Below are 23,409 nucleotides of genomic sequence, written 5' to 3' on the forward strand. Positions count from 1 at the left end.
TTTGAATGGTAGTACAGTTAATGAATTTATCTAATGCAAGTGAGTGTTTTGAAATAGAAAGGAAACCTAACTTTAAAAGCCATTGATTTGAAGGTAACATCACGACAGGTACACACTGGTAAGAAGTGAAGAAATGTGATTATGTACTAGTCTCAGAAATCCCAGATAAAGTTTTACACAAAACAATGACCAGTATTTTTCATGATAAGATCAGATACCTGTGTGATTGATATTACAAATTCTCTGTGTAACATCATTCATTCACCTATTTTTCTCCAAATGCAGCACATGCATAACGCCATTCTTAGGAAAAGGCAAACAATGGATGTTGATTAACCAAAGTGAAATCTGACTTAAAATGTGTTATCATTTGAATTGTTTTTATTTAAACAATAGCAATTTTCTGTAAAGACTTAATTCTAACAATTAGAAATGTGAAAAAAATAGAATTGGAATTGTCAGTAACAATACATGTTGTGTAGGTCATTTACCATAATTTCACTGTAGGAATCATTTCCCACAGCACATTTTATTTTCCCTGTTGACTTTCCCATGAATGGACTTCTTTCCAGCAGATTACAACCAAATCAGCAACATTCATACTTGTAGTCATATTGCATCCTATTTTCCCCTTACTCCAACTCAAGCAACCCACCACAGCACAACACACCATCCAGTGGCTCAGTTTGGAACTGTTAAAACCCATCTTCTTCAGCATTAGGTCAGTTGGAGCAGCAGGCAGTTTTGTCTCTTGACCCAATGCATTAAGGGTCAGAAAGCAGCCTTGTGTTATCTGATCACCAAGGTTGAGTTGTCCTTTAAGATGCATGAAAAAGTTTCAATAGAAACATTTTGATTTATATTTTCACAGCACAGTAGACTATTTCAGTTTGATAACAACAGTAAAACATCCTGGAACATGCTGAGCACTAACAACTACTGCATCATGTGGTGCAAGCAACATTTTTTTACTGCCATTTTATCTTGGCAACCATTAGTGTATAGAATTATGGTAATGAGCATCGGGTAAAAGGGAGGGGGGATTGCGTTGCTGTAATAATGAAATTCAGTCAATAAAATGAACACAGATAATCTCGTCAAATTAGTAGCTGAAGGCAAAAGTGCTACCCCAGCATTTTAATCAAGTGTTTAGAGAAATATAAGCACTAATTACTACATTTGCATAACTTAATCATTAAGGTGATGTATTATATACAGCAAATCAAACTGTGTTTGTTGGCTAATTCATTCATTCAGCAATTCTTAGCCAAGCAAGAAGTTAACTGCAGACTGCAATATACAACTTGTGTGCCATAAAGATAGATTATGACGATTAACCCCGTGGGTTGTATAGTAACATTTTAGTACAATAATATGAGAACAACCTTCTAAATCCTAATGCTTTTAAAATAAGTCTGTTCCATTATAGGATTTAATGCAAATTTCTTCCAAATTCTCCCCCATGGGCATGTGACAATGCTCAATATAATTTTCTTTGTGAGTGCCAAATCACGTGGGTCGGGGCCATTCTTTATGTCACCAGTGGCTGGTGAGCTAAGTGAAATAATTAAATATTGCCTGAAGAATAACATGGCTGCTGAGAGAAAAGGAGAAAGTATAGCCAAAGGCTTAAGGACCCTGGTGCCCCTGTGACTACCCTGTTTATGGCTTGAAAAACTCTTGTCCCTAGTCTATAACGATCCCTTTTGGGCATACCTCTAATCTACAAAGAGAATAATGAAAACACCAACCAAACAAAATGCCTTGCAGATGTTCTTCTTTATCTTTGTAATTACATTTATGATTACAATCTCACATACCTTCCCTTATCCATGCCAAGATATCTACTGTTCAAATGGCTGGAAGGATGCGTGCGAGATGTCAGCTGTCTGATTTCTGTTTTCCTCATTTATTGTTAGGAGCTGCCTAACAATTTGTTAATGCTTGCCTGGAGCGACATTCCTCAAATTGAGGACTCCTACTTTGTTTATTGAGAAAAAAAAGTGTATTTGGGTGGAGACATATAGTCATAGAGCATGGAAACAGGCCCTTCGGCCCAACTGGTCCATGCCGACCAAGATGTCCATCTAAGCTAGTCCCATTTGCCAGTGTTTGGTCCACAGCCTTCTAAACCTTTTCTACCAATGTACCTGTCCAACTGTCTTTTAAAAGTTGTTATTGTATTTGCCTCAACCACTTCTTCTTGCATTTCATTCCACCCTTTGTGTAAAAAAGTTGCTCCTCAAGTTCTTATTAAATCTTTCCCCTCTCATCGTAAACTTATGCCCTCTAGTTCTTGATTCCCCAATCCTGGGAAAAAGACTGAGTGCATTTACCCTATCTATGAACCTCATGATTTTATACACAGGGTAGAGTTCCTATGTTTTCTATTAGGAGAAAACACACACACACACACACACACACACACACACACATTATACATATATATATATATATATATATATATATATATATATACATACACACACACATATATGTATATATAGGATTTGATTGTGAACTTGTGAACTGGAACTGTGTGGGGATTGAGAATGTGCAGTTCACTGGTGGCATTCTGGGCATATTGTACAAGAGTTTCCACCTACAGCAAACATTAAACCTGCATTAAGGATTCTACCAATATCCAACTCCCCAGTGTGTATTTCCTTGTGGTGATGCAATTCTTTTACGTTCTTTTCCTATCATTTCCACATAAAGCAACTGATGTAGCTTCAGCAAAGCTAGAACCAGACTGCTCCACCTGCACTTCTGGGGGTTATTGGAACAGAGGCTGTGTGGATTACTGACTGAGGCAGATGGAAGGTAGAGATGGCGGGAGGGGTGGGGCTAATAATCTCATGAGTGCTTGCAGGCTTTCACCAATGGCTGGCACACAAGGCCACCTTAAATTGATTATTGATAACCAAGCCTGGTACATTCAATGCCCTGCAAATCTGCAGCTGCGGCCTCCAGATTATTATCAGCAGGGGTTGCAGCTGAATGTAAGAAGATGATAATGAAAAAGGACATAGAAATGTGGACTCAAATCAACTCAAACCATTTCCATTATTCCCCACCACCCTCCTCCATCCAGCTGCACCCCATCCCTCCCTAGGGCAGGCATGGTAGTGTAGCGGTTAGCATAACGCTTTACAGCGCCACCGACCCGGGTTCAAATCCGGCCACTGTCTGTAAGGAGCTTGTACGTTCTCTCCGTGTCTGCGTGGGTTTCCTCCAGGTGCTCCAGTTTCCTCCCACATTCCAAAGATGTACAGGTTAGGAAGTTGTGGGCACGCTGCGTTGGTGCCAGAAACATGGCGTCACTTGCAGGCTTCTCCCAGAACACTCTACACAAAAGGATGCATTTCACTGTGTGTTTCGATGTACATGTGACTAATATCTTATCTTATCTTATCTGCCTCATTCAGTGACCCACACAGCCTCTTGTCCCAGTGGCCAAGTCTAACTACCATAAGTGCAGGTACAGCAGTCTTTGATCAGCCTTTCAGAGTTTGTAAGTAGATTTTGAGCAGCCTGAATCATAGAATTCTAGAATTATAAAATCACAGAACCAAACAACAAAGAAACAGGCCCCTTCGGCCCACCTCATCCATGCCGACTGTGATGCCTCTCAATGCTAATCCCATTTGCCTGCATTAGGCCCATATCCCTCTATGCCTTTCCCATCCAAGTATCTGTCCAAATATCTTTTAAAACATTGGAATTGCATCTGGCTTCACCTCCTCTGTACCACCTCCTGTGGCAGCTCGTTCCATATATTCACCACCCTCTGTGAAAAATTTACCTCTCAGATCTCCTGTAAATTTCTCCCCCTCTCATCTCAAACTTGTATCCTCTGGGAAAAAGATTCTGACTGTCTATTCTATCTATGGCCCTCATAATTTTATAAACCTCCATAAGGTTACCCCTCAGCCCCCTACATTCCGGTGAGAATAAACCCAGCCTATCCTTATAACTACAGCCATCCATTCAAGGCAACATCCTGGTGAATCTTTTCTGTACTTTCTCTATTGCTGTCACATCCTTTCTGCAGCGTGGTGACCGGAGCTGTATTCCAAATGTGGTCCAACCAACTGCAACATGACATCCCAAATTTTACGCACAATGCTTAGGCCTATGAAGGCAAGCATCCCAATTGCCTTGTTTACTACTCTCTGCACTTGCTTCAGGGAGCTATGGACTTGCATCCCAAGTTCTATCTGTACATCAATAATCGTAAGGTCCCTCCCAGAATTTGACCTCCCAAAGTGCATTACCTCACACTTATCCGGATTAAATTCCATCTGCCACTGCTCTGCCCAACTTTCCAGCAGATCTTTGTCCCACTCTCCTTAGACAACCTCCCTTACTATCTATATCTCCACCAATTTTCATGCCATCTTCAAATTTACTAATTATACCAGCTACATTCTCATCCAAATCATATATATAACAAACAACAAAGGTCCCATACCTATCACTGCTTTGGGCTTTACTGAAGCCACATGGGTAACTTTGTGTAAAGTGTTGGAAAGTAAAAATGTGCTGCCACTCAAAGGTCTGCATATTGTCGAGTTATGCATTGGTGGAATGTTAATTTTCATTCTAATGTGTGAGCCAGGTTCCTATTTTACCCAGTTTTGATCGCTGGTTGGCAGCTGGCTTTTAAGTTACATGTTGATGACATAATGGACACTGTACAATGGGGGATATGAAAGAAAGGTTTGATTGTTTGCAGGACCTCTTTGTATTGGTGGGTTTGGCAGCCTGACTGACAACAGTGCTTTTTTGCATGTTGGTGGTCTGATGGAATGTGCTTTTGGTGACTTATTGCTTGCATCCTCTTCCACCTCCAAATTTTCTTTCCCCTTTTCATTATTGTTCCTTATCATGGACTCATCCACACTGTTTCTGCATTCTGAGCCTTGTTCATCCTTCAGGTCTCAAAATCTCTGTGCAATGAGCAGTGTGGTTATGACGTGCCACAATTCAGAGGGCCTGACTTACTTGCAGTAAAGTGGGTCTTCGCATCTGTCCAGGTTCATGAAATACATCTGCAGCATGTGTATGACTTACCCAGTGGCACCTTTGTTGGTCATATTGTCATGTGTATTGATCCAGGGCTTGTATCATAACAGTCACGTTTCTAGTAGGTAAACCTGATTAGCAACTGGTGATTTTAACAGTGGCTGTCAAATTCACCACTGGTCTCAAGACTTTTTTGTATCTGTGTCCTTCAAAGGTTTTGATGGAAACTTTGACAGGGTCTCTGGCACTGCACACGTACTCAAGACAAGTAACAGGCTGGTTCTTTGTCAGGGTAGTACAGCTTCCAGCAGATGGCTCTACTTCCAGTTATTTGGAGGTATGGCTGGTTATCATGACATCTTATGCACACCTACACTAACATCTTTGTGTAATTGTACACCAGCTGCACATTGATGGATTAGTTTTTTTTTGCATTTGGTGAACATGCCTGGGTAACATGAGTATTGTAAGAACCTAGTTCTGTTGATCAGGACCAGCCCCTGTGGAATGCCAACCAGAGCTGGAAACACAAGTGCTTACTCATTCCAGCTGTCATCATCTCTGGTCCTGACAAGGAACCAGTCAGTCACTTGTCTTGAGCATATGTGAACCGCCAGGGACCCTAAGACCAGTAGTTATATTCATTGAGACCACAACATTGTGGGCTGAAGGGCCTGTTCTGTGCTGTAGTGTTCTATGAGACCAGTGACAAATTTGAGGGCCACTGCTAAAACATGACTACAAAGTCCCAATTGGTCCTAGGACAAGTTCTGGTCAGCTGAAAATGTCTGACACCACCTGCTGCAACATCCTGAATCTCCTGAGATGGTGAGGGAACTTACCCTCTGATTGTTGTTGGTTATGGACTCCTGCGAGGTCCACCTTTCTGCTTAACTTTTCACTCCTGCGCTGATGATAATATACTTGCCAGGTCTCCTGATCGTGTTGCTGACATTGATAGATCTGCTAATGTTATCTTGGTCTTCAGCTGAGGTCCAAAGTTGCAAAGTAATGGATGATATGAGAGACAAAGATGACAGTTATAAAGTTTGTCAATAGACTTTAATATATGTAAGAAACATCTTAACACAAATACTGCAAACAAACTATTTTACACCAGCAGGCCAGGATGCAGCTATGAGCATCCTTTAATTAATGGTTAATTTCTTTGTGTTGACCAGTTCTCTTAACTGGTGCTTTTATTCTTGCCTTGAGGCTTGGGAAACCCACAGAACCAAAATTAAATTCCAAAACCCACATTAATATTACTAAAATTGAATAATGGACAGCCTGCCTCTGTTGCTGCGTGTTGGTTTTCTACTGCCCAACCTGCTACAATCAGGTGCAGAAGTCGTTAGGTTAGAACTGGCTTTCTGACAACTCCAAATTTTTTCCGGGACTTCACTGCCAGCACCCCTCACCCCCCCATACATGCATTCCCCTATATTAAAATCATTCCCTTAATCTTTTAATATTAAAAGTAACAATTGTAAATTAAGTAAGTAGGTCTGTTAATAAATTTGGTCATATTATCGTGTGTGCAAATAAATTACATTCATAGTTTTGTAGCCTGTGAAATATACAGAAATTGGTCGGTATTGAAATAGGCTGGAATTCCATACCTTATGGAATTGTGTATTGATGTCAACTTCTACTCTTCTTACTTTCTCAGAGCATTGAGAGAATTGTTCCATTTTTGGACTGAAAACATCATTTTGACAGATTTACTCTGAAATTAAAGTGACAGATTGTTGTATTGACAAATTATCAGTGTTGTGGTTTCCATCAACTTGAGTCAGCAGTAGTGATTTTGGCCCACAGAGGCTCTGATTTTGTTCCTTGCTTGTAAATTGTGCAAATGGGTCTGCGACTGTTAATGTTTTTTTGTGTAATTTTAGCTATGGAGTCATTCACTTTTCAAACAACATTTTACCTCCAATAATCTTAATAAACATCAAATTTTAATACCCTCATCCTTGAACTTAAGTCTCCACATGGCCTTGCCCTCTCTCTCCAGACCTAAATCCTTTAGCATTCTTCAAATTCTGGCCCCTTAGGTATTCCTGAACATAATTGTTCTACCTGTGCTGGTTATGCCTTTAACTACCAAGGACATAAGTTCTGAAATTTACTCTATAAGCCCCTTTACCTCATTACTTCTCTTACCTTCTTTAAGATGTTCTTTAAAATCTGTATCTTTGTGTCAGTTGCAAGTCATCTAAAGTCAAATCTGCTTGTGGCTTGATGTCAAGTTGCTATTTCATAATGCATCCAAAAAATGCTTTGAGATATTTTATTATATTAAGGTGCTATATAAATAATAGTTGTTGTTTTAAAATTGCAGGGCTCACATTCCATGTCAAATAACCTATGGTTATGAAGCAAAGACCAGCTATTTGTCTTCTCCATTACAAAGTTATGGCCAATTAATGAGTATTTTGCTTTGTTCCATTTTCAACCCAGTTTTTTTCCTCAAGCTAAAAGTTATAGAAGGTAAAGAAAATTGCATAGCCATGATGAAAGGAGAATGGGAGTAACTGGATTGTTTTACAAGGAGCTGACACACATTCAATGTGCCAAATATGCTGTTACAAAGCTACAAGTTCACTAGTCATGAATTCTGTTATGTATGTCTGTGCATAGCACTTTTTGGTCACATATTAAGATAATGCTTAATGATTGTGGATATATACATAAACAATATCTATGCTTGTTTACCCATTAACTTGACCTTTGAAATGTCTTTATTGTATTGTCTAGCTCATTTTAGTGAGTTAAATAGGCAATTCTTTCTCAGCAGCATCATTCCTTATCAGGTTCCACAGCAGTTATGTTACTGGATTAATAATCCAGAACCGTGTAGCAATGAGTTCACATCCTAATTTCAATTCAGTTAAATAAATCTGAAATTTAAAAAAAAGTAACAGCAATGGCAACCCTGAAAAGATTGGTTTGCTGTTGCCTACTTTCAATCTGGGAAGGAATTCTGCCTCTTTACCCACCCAGTTTTGCCTAAATGTGACACCGTTGACTCATCAATGAAAAAAGAAAAATGCAGAGTTGGTCAGCTTAGACTATTCTTGGTTATCAGTTCAAAAAAGTGTGTTTTACCTTCCCTTCTTGGGTTAAAATGTAGAGTATCTACCATGAAACATTTGAAGAGTGATTTTCAAACAAACTGTTCAGTCTTACAGATAAACTGATAACAGAAATAGTGAAATACAGAGGAACATCAGCACCTGACAAAACAAACAAGTGACCATTGAGGCTGCTCAATATTAAAATGTGCTATGATGGCATCAAAGCTGTTGCAAAAGTAATAAATCACCTTGGCATTAAAGCTTTAAAGATCGGCACTATAATGGTCTTAACTGAGACTGTGCCAGCCTTCTCCATATTGTTGGAACAACTCCAGTATTGATGTGAATAGGGTTTTACAGCAATTGTACTTAAATATTCATACCAGTTTATTACTGATGCTCAATACATTCTAAAGAATGAATATATGTGCATATTCATGTGGCTGTTTAATTCCAGATGACCATAGTTAATATATTAAGTTCAAATAAATATAGAACAGCAATCTCTTATGAATAGACTAGTCCTAAAAAGCCTTTGAACATAGCTTTTTTTATTTAAAGAGATGTGTGGGCTGAGAGGCTGAAACCCAGCAGTATTCATCAGCGTTGCAGAGAAAAAAAAGGATTAATCTATTGTCTCTAGAACAATCCTTTGATACAGGCAGGATTTGCACATGCTTTTCATCACAGTGATAGATAAAGATTAGAATTAATAATCATTGGTCTTTTTATAAGGAACCTAGATTTTCAAGATTATTATTTTTATAATGTCAGTAATGAAATAAAAAAATTCAGAGAATAACTGGTGACAATCTGTGATCCCAAAGTAAAAGACCTTGATTATTGTTCTGTGAATCATCAACTGATTATACTATTTTATTAACTACTGTTTAATACAATACTGGGAAACAAAGGAATTAGGAAAGAAATTCAACTGTTGCTCTCATAATAACACCAGTTCTCAATTAAGGAGAAATGTTTAATTTTTTTTATTGTTTACTCTATTTTTCTCATATTTCTGCTATATTTTTCATATCTAATTCACTTTCTCCAGATGCTGAACCAAATAGCTGAAAACCTGCACTGACCAACAAAAGATTTGTACCATGTACCACGTTTAACATATACATTGATCTTCTTTGCCTATGTGGACTATAATTATTGAATTATAAAAAGCATCTCACTTCAGTAGAATTGCACAATACCAGAAGATGTATTAAAGCTGTTCGTATAAAGCATGCCTCGACTCTGCTGCATAGCAGGGATTCAGGCAATGCAGTCAGCTGCGCAATTCTATTCCTGGTTCAAATAAGACTGATTAAAATGAAATTACTCAGTCTTCTGACCCATGGCAAATTTTATGAGCTGCAATTTGTCTAGCAGTTCAGCTGTGAATAAAATCTGATCGACTATAATTTAGGTTTATAGTTCCTATTTCTTCAACATGGTAGACTCCAGTGATCCTGAAATGAAGAATTAGAAATGAATTAGCCAAACCGAAAAGGTTCAAACTGTAGAAAACTCTGTTGGCCTTTAGCCATTACTATTGTCATCCTTAGCACTATAAGCTTTCTGTAATAGTAAGAAGCACAAATGAAACAAAGCAAACAACTTTATTTAAGCCAATTTAGTAATCTTAGGTTAGATCAAAATTACAATGGTTTAGTAATTTATTTTATTAATATTTCTATTATTTTCCAGTTAAGTAATGCATTATAAAAATTACAATTCATGCACTTTATTCATCTTTAAGTTCTGACTACATTGCTTTATAATAATACCCAGGCAATGTCTTTTTACATGCAAGACATTGGTGATATTAAAATACACATGATTTGATTTCAGAACTAACTTTATCCCCATTGCTGAATTAAAATTAAAACTAATTTCCGTATAAATAGGTTTAAATCATGTTGGTATAAACAGTTTGACTTGAATTCCCATTTGCTTCTTACCGGTGTGTATTAGACTTGCACTGTAATTTGATATCATTCAACATTCACCTTAGCTCATAGCCAAGCTGTAGATATCTCAGATTTAATAAAAATCAACATGATCCAAATTGAAGCTGAGCTGCAAAGTAACCAGAATATAAAATCAGCAGTCTTTTTAGGCTTAACCATACAAATCTTATTTTTCAAGCTTTACTGACTTTGGTGTAAAACACAATTACAATATTTTTGATTTCTGAAGACAAATTTGCATCTGTACAAAAGTGAGTATGAAAAGTGCAATACTAACTCCTGCTTTCTGCTAATCAGTTGACCACAGGTTGTGATTATATTACAAGTAAATGTTTTCATTGAACATCATGGAGTAACTCGGTAGACTCTATTGTCTGGTGATTCAACATCAATGTTCAGAGTTGGCAAAAATCAATGCACCTACAATGTATATTCTAAATAGAATACAGAGATCCCCATTTCTTATTGAAATATAGTTACAGATCTCAATTTATCATCAAGATACCTTCAGTACCATCAACATCTTTGATCCTTTTCCAGACCGGTTCACCAGTCCAAAGTAAAATTCCAAATGTATTACAAATAGTTCTCCATCATTAACCTTACAAACATAAACCTTTTGGAAAAAATATCCATAATGCTTTTTATCATACAGAATAACTATAAATTGTAAATACTTAAAATTATGATTTGATCAACTCGTTTATTTCTACATTAATCTGTGTGGATGGCTGATTCTATTTTTTTGTGTGAATAAGGATGAGTTACATAGAGGGTTAATTTATTGGTATTGGTTTATTATTGTCACTTGTACCGAGGTACAGTGAAAAACTTGTCTTGCATACCAATCGTACAGGTCAATTCATTACACAGTGCAGTTACATTGAGTTAGTACAGGGTCCAGTGATGTAGTACAGGTAAAAACAATAACAGTACAGAGTAAAGTGTCACAGCTACAGAGAAGGTGCAGTGCAATAAGGTGCAAGGTCACAACAAGGTAGCTAGTGAGGTCATAGTCCATCTCATTGTATAAAGGAACTGTTCAATAGTCTTATCACAGTAGGGTAGAAGCTGTCCTTACGTCTGGTGGTATGTACCCTTAGGCTCCTGTATCTTCTACCCAATGGAAGAGGAGAGAAGAGAGAATGACCGGGGTGGGTGGGGTCTTTGATTATGTTGGTTGCTTCACCAAGATATTGAGGGGAGGGGGTGTCCGTGATGCACTGGGCTGTGTCCACAACTCTCTGCAGTTTCTTGCGGTCCTGGGCAGAGCAGTTGCTGTACCAAGCCGTGATACATCCAGATAGGATGCTTTCTATGGTGCATCGGTAAAAGTTGGTGAGAGTCAAAGGTGACAAACCAAATTTCTTTTGCCTCCTGAGGAAGTAGAGGCACTGGTGAGCTTCCTTGGTTGTGGCATCTACGTGATTTGACCAGGACAGGCTGTTGGTGATGTTCACTCCCAGGAACTTGAAGGTCTCAACCCTCTCAATCTCAGCACCATTGATGTAGACAGGTGCATGTACGCCACCCCCTTTCCCGAAGTCAATGACCAGCTCTTTTGTTTTGTTGACATTGAGAGAAAGGTTGCTGTCATGACACCATTCCACTAAGCTCTCTATCTCCTTCCGGTACTCCAACTCATCGCTGTCGGAGATACGGCCTACAACAGTGGTATCATCTGCAAACTTGTAGATGGAGTTAGAGCAGAATCTGGCCACACAGTCACAGAGAATAATCGTGCTGGAGATATTGCTGCCTATCCTCACTGATTGCAGTGTATGAATAAAGATACTGAAGACATCTGTTCACTGTCTTTTACTTAGTTAACAGCCAAGTCTTAGAGATAAACAGAGTGACTGTTTTCCACATGGTCTAGAAGAGAACTTGTATTGTTCTCTGCCCCAGTAGAAATAGGGCAGAGAACAATACAAGTTCTCTTCTAGACCATGTGGAAAGACTTTAGAGATGGTCGGATGCCGCAGACACAATAAAAACATGCAATATAATAGGAACTTATTCTATGACAGTGAGTAATCAGGATTCAGATCATATAGGACTAACACTGCCCCCCCCCCCCCCAACAAATAGAGACTGCTAACTTGCTCTTGGTCCAACACTCAATCATAGAATGCCTACAAAATACAGGGTCATTCTTTAAGACATTTAAGATATTTATTTATTAGTCACATGTACATTGAAACACACAGTGAAATGTGTTTTTTTGCATTACTGAGAATGTGTTGGGGGCAGCCCACAAGTGTCACCAGTCTTCCGGCGCCAACATAACATGCCCACAGCTCCTAACCTGTACATCTTTGGAATGTGGGAGGAAACCAGAGCACCCGGAGGAAACTCACGCTGCCACAGGGAGAACATACAAATTACTTACGGACTGCCATAGAATTGAACCCAGATCACTGGCGCTGTAATAGTGTTACGCTAACCACTGTACCATTTCTCTAATTATGTGTAAAAATGCCATACCCTGTATAATTAGGAAGAAAATGTGAACTACCTTCTCCCACTTGCAAGTGTAAGATCAATCAAAATAAAAGCACTTCTGTTTGGCATGAAGTACGGATAGTGTGAGTAATTTTTTTTCACTACCACAATCTGTTTTACAGATACTTTTTATTCTCTAAGCTCTTTGGTGGTTGCTTGTATCCATCTATTTTTGCGGATGGACAGGGCCAGTTATTCCTCAGTGAGGTGGCCCACTTTTTAATAATGGTGTTGGTGTCACCAGTCTGATAGGGATACTTTATTTCAAGCTCTGTCACAGTGAGAGATTGCCAAGCAGATACAGGAAAAGAATCAAAGAAGTAATCAAAGCCTGCTTAAAAGAAAATTGCAACATCCCCATTGACTTTTGGGAATCCCTGACCCATGGCCACTCAAAGAGAAGGAATATTTGAAATGGTACTGAGAATCTCGAGGCCATAAATCGGGAGCACACAGAAACCCTGCAAGATTGGCAGAAGGAGTGCACCATCTCACAAACCAGCCACCTGACTGCCCTGTCAGGCACCTCCTGCTCCTCTGTGCAAGTGTCTTTGGATCCCACACTGGCCTCATCATTCACCTCTGAATGCATGAAACTGAAACAGAAGCAAAGTCATCCTCAATCCCAATGGATTGCCAAAGAGAAAAAGAAAAATGTTTAATTCGGTCTGCTCAAAGAATTACCAAATGTTCTTCAAAGTCTGAAACAAAGGAAAAAGAGAGGCACTATTCTGTTTTACAACCTTGTGCAGACCAACAACACCAATGATAAATATTTTTTCTTTCATATTTTCTCATATTTTCTTATGACAGAGAAGGAGGCCATTTGACTCTATGCTTGCCTTCAGAACATACTCATTGGTCACATTCCACACTTCTTTCCTGTAACCTATTCTTACTCAATGCCAATCAACTCCTCCTTTCTACATGGGATCCATATAAATTACATTGTCACTTCAGATCTATTGAGATGTTTAGCTGCTGAAATGATTGAGTTAGCAAATTGGCATTGAAGAGCTGCATCTGGAAATAATTCTAAAACTTACTGTTGCAAAAGTATTTTGGCTCAGATGGAGGCAAGCAGTTAGCATTTGCAGTGATTTGTGCTACATCAAGAATTCTCATTATAGAATTATTGCACCATACAGATAGAAAAATAAGTTGTCATCTAATGGTCATGAGTGAAATGAGCTGTTTTTATTTTATCTGAATCAGTAATGGAATCAACAGAACATAACTGGCACGTTTAACTCTCAGAGGCCTGAAGGAAACATCTGCCTAATGGAGACAATATCACATATTGTCAGGTCAGTCCTCTTTTGAGGTTGCTGTATCAGGGCTCTGCTTGGGAAAATACAGCTGACTTAACAAATTCCTGGTTTATTACAATTTAGTGGTAGTCTGGGATGGAAATGTACCATTTAACAATATAATCACAGCTTTGCTGAGCTTACTTACTCTCATAAAATATACCAGGTATTTTACTAATGCATGCAGGAGAGGCAGGGTGATCAGAGGTCAGGACTAAGTTCTGTAGGTTTGAGGTAGGGAATCTCAGGACAAGGCAAAGCAAGAATTGGGATACAACGTGTGAAGTCCTTCTCATATTTTTTAAAATAAGCAACATTAGATATTCACTAAAACCACCACTGGTTGTTGTGCTGTAGACTACAGAAATGAGGTTTACAAGATCGATTCCTGAGAAAAGATGGATGTCCTTGAATAGTATCCCACATTTTCTAAAGCTTGGAAAAATTATACGTGCTCTCATTGAAATTTTTGGAAGAGATTGGATGGTAGGAGGTGGTTTCCCTCACAAGAGAGGCCTGAATTAGTAGTTGTAATTCTCAGAATAAGGAATCAAGCATATAGAACTGAGAGGATAAGACATTTTTTTCAGTTGGACAGTTGTCTATCTTCAGAATTTTCCATCCAGAGATTTGTAGATGCTCACACGAGTAAATTCAAGGCTGAGATTGATGAAGATTTGGACACTAAGGGAATCTAATGATGGAGCAGGGAGTTAATCATGTTTGTCTCTCTACATGGTTTACTTATCCTCCCAGAATTCACATAACTACATATTACATTTGCCACCTGCTTAGCTGTCATCTGTGAATTACATTATTTTATAGCCATTGATCGCAAACCAGATAGTAATGGGTTTGAACTTCAATATGGCCAGACACATGCATGCAGATAAAGACATACACAGAGAGATACAATTGACTAAACAAGATGAAAATGTACTAGGCGTTCAACATGCTTTATGTGTTAAATGTATGATGGACTAATCTATGAACATTAAATTCTGCTTCTGAAATTCAGATCTAGTGAAGTTTGAGTGGTCAAAGTTGATGATAGAGAGTCAGAAAAATTCTTGATTAAACATAAAGGTCCCAGTGGATGGTGCAGTGATGGTGTTAGTGAATGCAGACAATTCAGAATTCAGAGATGAAGATTACAGTGTGAAGAGGGAGGCAGTGTGCTGTGAGTGACAGAGGAGAAGTAGATGGTTGCTGTTGGAAAAGATCTCTTGCACCTCCTGGCTATCAGGTGGTCTGGAAAATCAGTTATGCCCTCAATGCTGCAGTTCTTACTTCCCTTTACTGCTTGGTTTCTCAAAACACCTCTGTCTCTGTTGGAAAAAAAGTGTGGGGGGGGCGGAGGGAGGCACTGGGGAGTGTTTGAGGTGGGTCATGTTCAGATCTGAGAGTTAAAATATTTAAAATGTCTATCCAATCGAATCTATTTTTTGTGGGGTGGGTGGGTTAAAAATATTCCATGATATTATCAAGTCATGGACAAAATACATACTAGGCTTAATGCAATGTTGGAAAAAGAACTTTGAACTTTTGTGGCTTGTTGGCAAAGATATTCTGTTATCTCCCTCTCAACCAGGAATGTGCCAGGCCTGGGGAAAGTGACACAAGTTGAAACAGAATATCCAAAAAAAAAGGAAAAGGGAAGGGGAAATTCATTTTCCCTATGGGCTAATAAAGCTAAAATTTAACTGAGGTCTCTTCTGATTGCAATTTTTATTTGTTTTATTTTATCCTTGTTTTGTAATAATGGCTTTGCATTTGGATAGCATTTATTATGTCCTTGAAACTTCTCAAAGTGGTTCACAGTGATTTTTTTTGAAACCAGTGAAAATTCATAATGTTAATGTAATAATAAGTGACTTATATCCTTAAAATAGCAATTTGAAACATATGCTGTATTAAACTCAAAATGTGTCTGTAAAAGAGAAGAGAAATGAGGGAAAAAATTCAATCACTTCAATGCTATATTTTGTTTAACACAAACACTCCAACAATAAATTCTTAGCTATTTGGAGACAGAATGTGTTCACTAGGACTTTAATTAACAGTTTAATTTGCAATTGAAAAAAAATAGTGTGCCTACGGTTTTTGTTGAATTAACTTTGATGATTGCAATGCAACAGTCTATTTAATGTTTTATTTGAAGTTTTGCACAGTTAATCATGTAACATCTCCCACAATACAGATAGAATAATAAGGTGATTCATAATATATTTGAATTATTCGTGACAATGAGCAGCTATACTAATGTGACAACACTGGAATCTTAACAGCAGGGCAATTTAAATTGACTTGATTCACCAGTTAAAAATTGAAGCATGGCAATCTAATCACTTTCATTACAATGTGCATAAAAACTTTGTTTATAACTTGAATTTGGTGTTGTAATCACAAATATTGATGAGTATAACCGACACTATGTACTTTGCTATTTTTGCAAATTCTTAAATATTAGTACTACTTGAGCAGTAATAATATCGCAAATATTAATATAACTTAATGAAGTGGCAATATTGGAATTTAAATAGTAAGGCTGTATAAATGCAAATATCACCCAAACACTAATGCAATTCAAGGACTAACATTGTGTAAATACATATGCAATTTTATGAGATAAGGGCCTACACAGAATAAAAATTTCCACTAGGATAGTCCTGAACAGCTTTGAATTCTTCAGTAAAAAATACACAGAAATATTGGACAAGTTGCAATGCTATTTTTAAGTAATTTTTAGGTACAATTTCCAAATCTTCAGAGAGAATCATGAGATTTTTACAACATAAAAGGAGGTCATTCAGTCCATTAAGTCCATGCTGGCTCTTTTAGAATAATCCAGTCAGTCCTATTCTCCAGTTCTTTCCACATAGCATTTCAAATTATTTTCCCTCATCTGCCTCACCAGTTCCATCTGATTACTATTTCAAAGCATTAAACTATTTCAGTACTAATATTGCATAATTTACAAATCATTCAACCAAATGGCTAATTCTGTGATTGTCAAATCATCCAAAAGCAAAATACTGACAATGCTGGAAATCTGCAATAAAATAGAAAATGCTGGAAATACTCATCAGATCAGACAGCAATTGTAGGAAGAAAAACAAAGTTAGCATTTCAGGTCAATGACAGACTGGGGGAGAAGGGGTAGGGGCAGCTCACTGACAAATATTAACTCTCTTTTTCTCTCCACAAATGCTGTTTGAACTTCCAATATTTTCGGCTTTATCATCAAATCACAACAGCATTAATTGAATTAGTAAATTTTACGATAGGCTCATTCCATCAATAATGTGCCTGTTGTGTGATGAGAATTGTGCCCTTGGGAGCATTGATGTACAGAGGGATCTTGACGTGCAAGTCCATAACTCCCTGAAAGAGGCAATGCAAGTAGATAGAGTGGTAAAGAAGGCATATGACAAGTTTGTCTTCATTGGTCAGGACATTAAGTATAAAAGTTGGGAAATCATGTTGGAGCTGTATAAAACTTTGGTTAGGCCACATCCGAAGTACTGAGTGCAGTTCTGATTGTGGCATTGTAGGAAGGATATGGAGGCTTTGGAGAGGGTGTAGAAAATGTTCACCAGGATGTTGCCTGGATTAGAGGGTAGGGAGTACAAGAACGGGTTGGACTGGACTGAACTGGACTGTATTAGCTGTAAAGAGAGGTTGGACAAACTTGGATTGTTTTCTCTGGAGCGTCAGAGGCTGAGGGGAAAATTGATAGAAATATATAAAATTGTGAGAGGCAAAGATAGGGTAGATAGAGTGTTTTTCCCAGGGTGGAAATGTCAAGTACCAGAGGCAAAGCTTTAAGGTGAGAGGGGGGAAATTTAAAGGAGATTTACGAGGCAAGCTTTTTTTTAAACAGCTTTAGCCTGGAATGTGCTGACAGGGGAAGTGGTGGAAGCAGATATGATAACAATATTTGAGGGGTATTTAAACAGGTACATGAACAGGCAAGGAATGGAGGGATATAGACTATGTGCAGGCAAATGTGATTAGATTGGATTGGCATCATAGTTGGCACAGACATCATGGTCCAGGGGGCCTGTTCCTGTGCTGTACTGTTCTATGTACTTCAACCATAATTCCCTGTGGAAGGGGTCAATTGGAATAAACTGATCATTTAGCACTGAACCCACCAATGGGGTTCGCAGCTTTTCATGTTTTATATTATTTCATTAATATTTAAATTGTTGGCATTCTTTATTTTAGTTTTAATAGTTTAAAAGTTTCCAAATGTCACATATGTTGAAAAAAAAACTTAATGAATTTGGCAGCAAGAAAAGCTTGGAACGGGAATTTGCACTGTCGTAGTTTTCAGTGAGTTTTGCAGGGGGGTTTATCAATTGCATTGTTTGGAACTCTGCTGCTACTCAGAGGCTCATCACAGAAACAAGCCTTTCAGCCCAACTCATCCATGCCGACCAAAGTGCCTTCTAAAGCTGTGTTAAGCTGCCATTTGCCTCTGTTTGGCCCACAGCCCTCTAAACCTTTCCTATCCATCTACCCATCCAAGTTCCTTTTAAATGTTAGTCATGTACTTGCCTCAACCACTTCCTCTGGCAGATCATTCCATATACTGACAACCCTCTGGGTGAAAAAGTTGCCTCTCAGGTTCTTATTAAAGCTCGCCCCTCTCACCTTCAACCTATGCCCTCTAGTTCGTGATTCCCCAGCTCTGGGAAAAAGACTGTGTGCATTCACCCTATCTATGCCCTTCATGATTTTATACACCTCTATAAGATCACCCCTTGTTCTCCTATGCTCCAATGAATAAAGTCCCAACTTGCTTAACCTCTCTCTGTTACACAGTCCCTCGAATACCATTATCCTGGATTCTGGTATGTTTTGGATCAGGAAGGTAGCCAATGTACCTGTTCATTAGATAGGTTCAGGAGAATAATGATTGTGGGCTCCCATTACGGGTAGGGACATCCAGGCCTTAGAATTCAATATCTAAAACACTTGTACCATCCAAAAGAGGAGGTGTTGGTGGTCTTGAGGTGCATAAAGGTGGATATGTACCTGAGGTCTGACCAAGTGTATACTGGCATATTGTGGGAAGCAAAGGAATAAAATTGTTGGGGCCCTGACAGATATTTTTGTATTTTCCTTAGCTACGGGTGAGGTACCGGAAGAGTACCTAAGGGTAGCTGGTGTTGTGCCTTTATTTAAGAAGGGCTACGAAGACACATGAATGACAGGGCCCTACGCAGTGTCTGAGAACAGAGATACCAAGGGGTGCAAGTACATAGTTCCCTGAAAGTGGCGACACAGGTAGACAAAGCAGTGAAGAAGGTCTATAGCAGCTTGCCTTCACTGAACGGGGCACTGAGTACAGAAGTTGGGGCATCATGTGACAGCTGCACAACACATTGGTGAGACTGCACCTGGAATGTTATGTGCCGTTCTCGTCATCATTTTATAGGAAGGATATGATTAAACTAGAGAGGGTGCAGAGCATTTTCACAAGGGTGTTCACAAAAGATTCTGCAGATGCTGGAATCTGGAGCAACACACACAAAGTGCTGGAGGAACTCATCAGGTCAGGCAGCATCCATTGGAGGGAAATAAACAGTCAACATTTCAGGTTGAGACCCTTCATCAGGACTAGGACTGACTGCTTTGAGACAGTGAACTGGTCTGTGTTCAAAGACTCAGCTACCAGCCTTGATGAGCATGCCACCACCATCACAGACTTTATCAGCAAGTATGTGGCGGACTGTGTACCAAAGAAGACAATACGGGTGTTACCAAACAGGAAACCATGGATGAACCAGGAGATCCACTACCTACTGAAGGCGAGGACTGCTGCACACAAATCTGGTGATCCTGATCTGTACAAGAAATTGAGGTATGACCTTCGGAAAGTTATCAGGGATGCCAAGAGGCAATACTGACTCAAAATAGAGTCCCTGACCAGCCGTCAGTTATGGTACATGCCATAACAGGCTACAAGATGAAGACAGGCTGCATAGTTAACAGCAGTGTATCCCTTCCTGATGAACTTAACGCATTCTATGCGCATTTTGAACAGAAGGGAAGTGGATTGTCACCATCCACCCTGACAGCCTCCAATGCAACTGAACCTGTGGTCACCATTGAGGATGTAAGATTAGTCTTCCAGAGAGTGAACACGAGGAGAGCACCTGGCCCAGATGGAGTCCCTGGCCGTGTGCTTGGATCTTGTGCTGATCAGCTGATAGAAGTATTTGCAGACATATTTAACCTCTCCCTGCTTCAATCTCAGGTTCCCACCTGTTTTAAGAAGACCACTATCATCCCGGTACCGAAGAAAAGCAAAGTAACATGCCTCAATGGCTACCGACCAGTGGCTCTGACACCCACCATCATGAAGTACTTTGAGATGCTGGTCATGGCACTCATCAACTCCAGTCTCCCAGACAATCTTGACCCACTGCAATTCGCCTGTCACTGAAACAGGTCTACAGCGGACGCCATCTCCCTGGCCGTACACTCAGCTCTGGAGCATCTGGACAGTAAAGACACCTACGTTAGACTATTGTTTATTGACTACAGCTCTGCCTTCAATACATTATTCCCAAGCAAGCTTGTCACCAAACTCTGAGACCTAGTACTCAACACCTCCCCCCGTAACTGGATCCTTGACTTTCTGACCAACAGACCGCAATCAGTGAGGATAGGCAGCAATACCTCTGGCACGATTATTCTCAACACTGGTTGCCCCACAAGGCTGCGTCTTCAGACCTCTACTGTACTTCCTATATACTCATAACTGTGTGGTCAGATTCTGCTCTAACTCCATCTGCAAGTTTGCAGATGATATCACCGTAGGGGGCCGTATTTCAAATAACGATGAGTCAGAGGACAGGAAGGAGATAGAGAGCTTAGTGGAATGGTGTCATAACAACAACCTTTCCCTCAATGTCAGCAAAACAGAAGAGCTGGTCATTGTCTTCAGGAAAGGGGGCGGTGTACTTGCACCTGTCTCATCAATGGTGCTGAGGTCGAGAAGGCTGAGAGCTTCAAGTTCCTAGCCTGTCCTGGTCCAACCACGTAGATGCTATGGCCAATAAAGCTCACCAGCACCCCTACTTCCTCAGGAGGCTAAAGAAATTTGGCATGTCCCTTTTGACACTTATCAACTTTTATCAATGCACCATAGAAAGCATCCTATCTGGATACATCACGGCTTGGTACGGCAACTGCTCTGCCCAGGACTGCAAGAAACTGCAGAGAGTTGTGGACACAGCCCAGCGCATTACGGACACCAGCCTCCCCTCCTTGGACTCTGTCTTTACCTCTCACTGTTTTGGTGAAGCAGCCAGCATAACCAAAGACCCCACCCACCCAGGTCATTCTCTCTTCTCTCCTCTTCCATCAGGTAGAAGATATAGGAGCCTGAGGGCACGTATCAGACTTAAGGACAGCTTCTAAGACTATTGAATGGTTCCCTTATACCATGAGATGGACTATGACCTCACATTCTACCTTGTTGTGACCTTGCACCTTATTGCACTGCACTTTCTCTGTAGCTGTGACATTTTACTCTGTACTGTTATTGTTTTTACCTGTAGTACATCAATGGACTCTGTACTAACTCAATGTAACTGCACTATGTAATGAATTGACCTGTACGAACGGTATGCAAGACAAGTTTTTCACAGTACCTCAGTACAAGTGACAATACTAAACCAAAATCAAGAAACATAACAGGACTGGGCCCGTCCTGATGAAGTTTCTCAACCTGAAACGTCGACTATTTATTTCCCTCCATAGATGCTGCCTGACCTGCTGAGTTCCTCCAGCACTCAGTGTGGGCTGTTTCACAAGGATGTTGCTGGGACTGAAGGTCTTGAATTATAAAGAGAGACTGGATAGGCTAGGACTGTTTTTCCTGGAGTGAAGGACACTTAAGGATGACCTTGTAGAATTTTATAAAGTCATGAGGGGCAGGTGGATGGTCATAGTCTTTGTCCCAGATAGGGGAATCTAAAACTAGAGGGCATAGGTTTAAGGTGAATGGGGAAAGATTTAAAGGGGACCTGAGGGGCAGGTTTTTCGTACAGAGGATGGTGGGTACATAGAACAAGCTGCCAGAGGAAATGCTAGAGATTGGTACAATTACAGTGTTTGAAAGGTATTTGGACAGGTTCATGGATAGGAAAGGTTTAGAGGGATATGGGCCAAATGCAGGCAAATGGGACTATCTTGGGAAGGCACCTTGGTCAGCATGGATGAGTTGGGCTGAAAGGCCTGTTTCTGTGCTGTACAACTCTATAATTCTGTGACTAGTATCATGAAATCACACAGCCATAACAATTAGGACATAAACTAAGATTAGGAATGGGAGTAGGCCCTTCAAGCCCACTGCAACATTCACCAAGATCATGGCTGATCTTCAAACTCGGTGCCATTTTTGCGATTTGGATACCGAAGAAAACGTGATTTCCTCAATATTCAAATCAATTCCTGTTTTGAATAACCTCAGTGACAGAGCCTCTACATGCCTCCAATGTTGAGAATTCCAAAGATCCACCACATGCAGAGGAAAGAAATATCTCCTCATTGTAATCCCAAATGGCCTATGTACTTGCACCCACCTCCCTGCCAGGTCTCTCTGTTCTAAAATCCTGATTCTGAGACTAGTGTAGAGGCATACACGGTAGTGTAGGGGCAGACATAATAGTGTAGCGGTTAGCGTAATGCTTCACAGCACCAGTGACCCAGGTTCAATTCCGGCCACTGTCCGTAAGGAGTTTGTACATTCTCCCCGTGTCTGCATGGGTTTCCTCCGGGTGCTCTGGCTTCCTCCCACATTCCAAAGACGTATGGGTTAGGAAGTTGTGGGCATGCTATGTTGGTACCGGAAGCATGGCGACACTTGTGGGCTGCTCCCAGAGCACTGTACACAAAAAAGACGCATTTCACTGTGTGTTTCGATGTACATGTGACTAATAAAGACATCTTAAATCTTACCTCTTGACAGATCAACAAAGGAAACATTCTCCCTGCATTCACCCTGTCAAAGGCACTGCAAATACATTACACTATACATTCTCTCTATTGGTCTGGACTGAGCAGGTGGTACAATATGATAGACTTTTGTCAATGACTTTGATATAAAGTGCACATTTAACTTCATCAGTCCTCCCAATGTTAACTATAGTAGAACAGTGGGACGATTCCTAAGACATAACTTTTGAGGTCAGAGTGAGGTCAAGGTGAAAAGTGACATCAATGAAGATTAAATATCTCCACAAAATTCAAAAATGTCTAAAGTATGCTCTCAGTATAGCTTGAGCTGCTTCAAGTTTTTAAACTCTAAAGCAAACTTAAATATAAAGAAAACTTCTAATGCATTAAAATATCTAAAGTTACGAACTATCAGAGATTATTATTCACAAAAGTTGCAAAGAATTTTAAAGCCTTTTTAAACAAATAAATAATGGAAATTTTAACTTAACAATCCATGATCTGGATGTAATGCAGCTGTTTTCTTTCTTTAAAGTCTACCAGAAA

The sequence above is a fragment of the Pristis pectinata genome, chromosome 2 (assembly GCF_009764475.1).
Source record: "Pristis pectinata isolate sPriPec2 chromosome 2, sPriPec2.1.pri, whole genome shotgun sequence".
Classification (NCBI taxonomy): Eukaryota; Metazoa; Chordata; class Chondrichthyes; order Rhinopristiformes; family Pristidae; genus Pristis; species Pristis pectinata.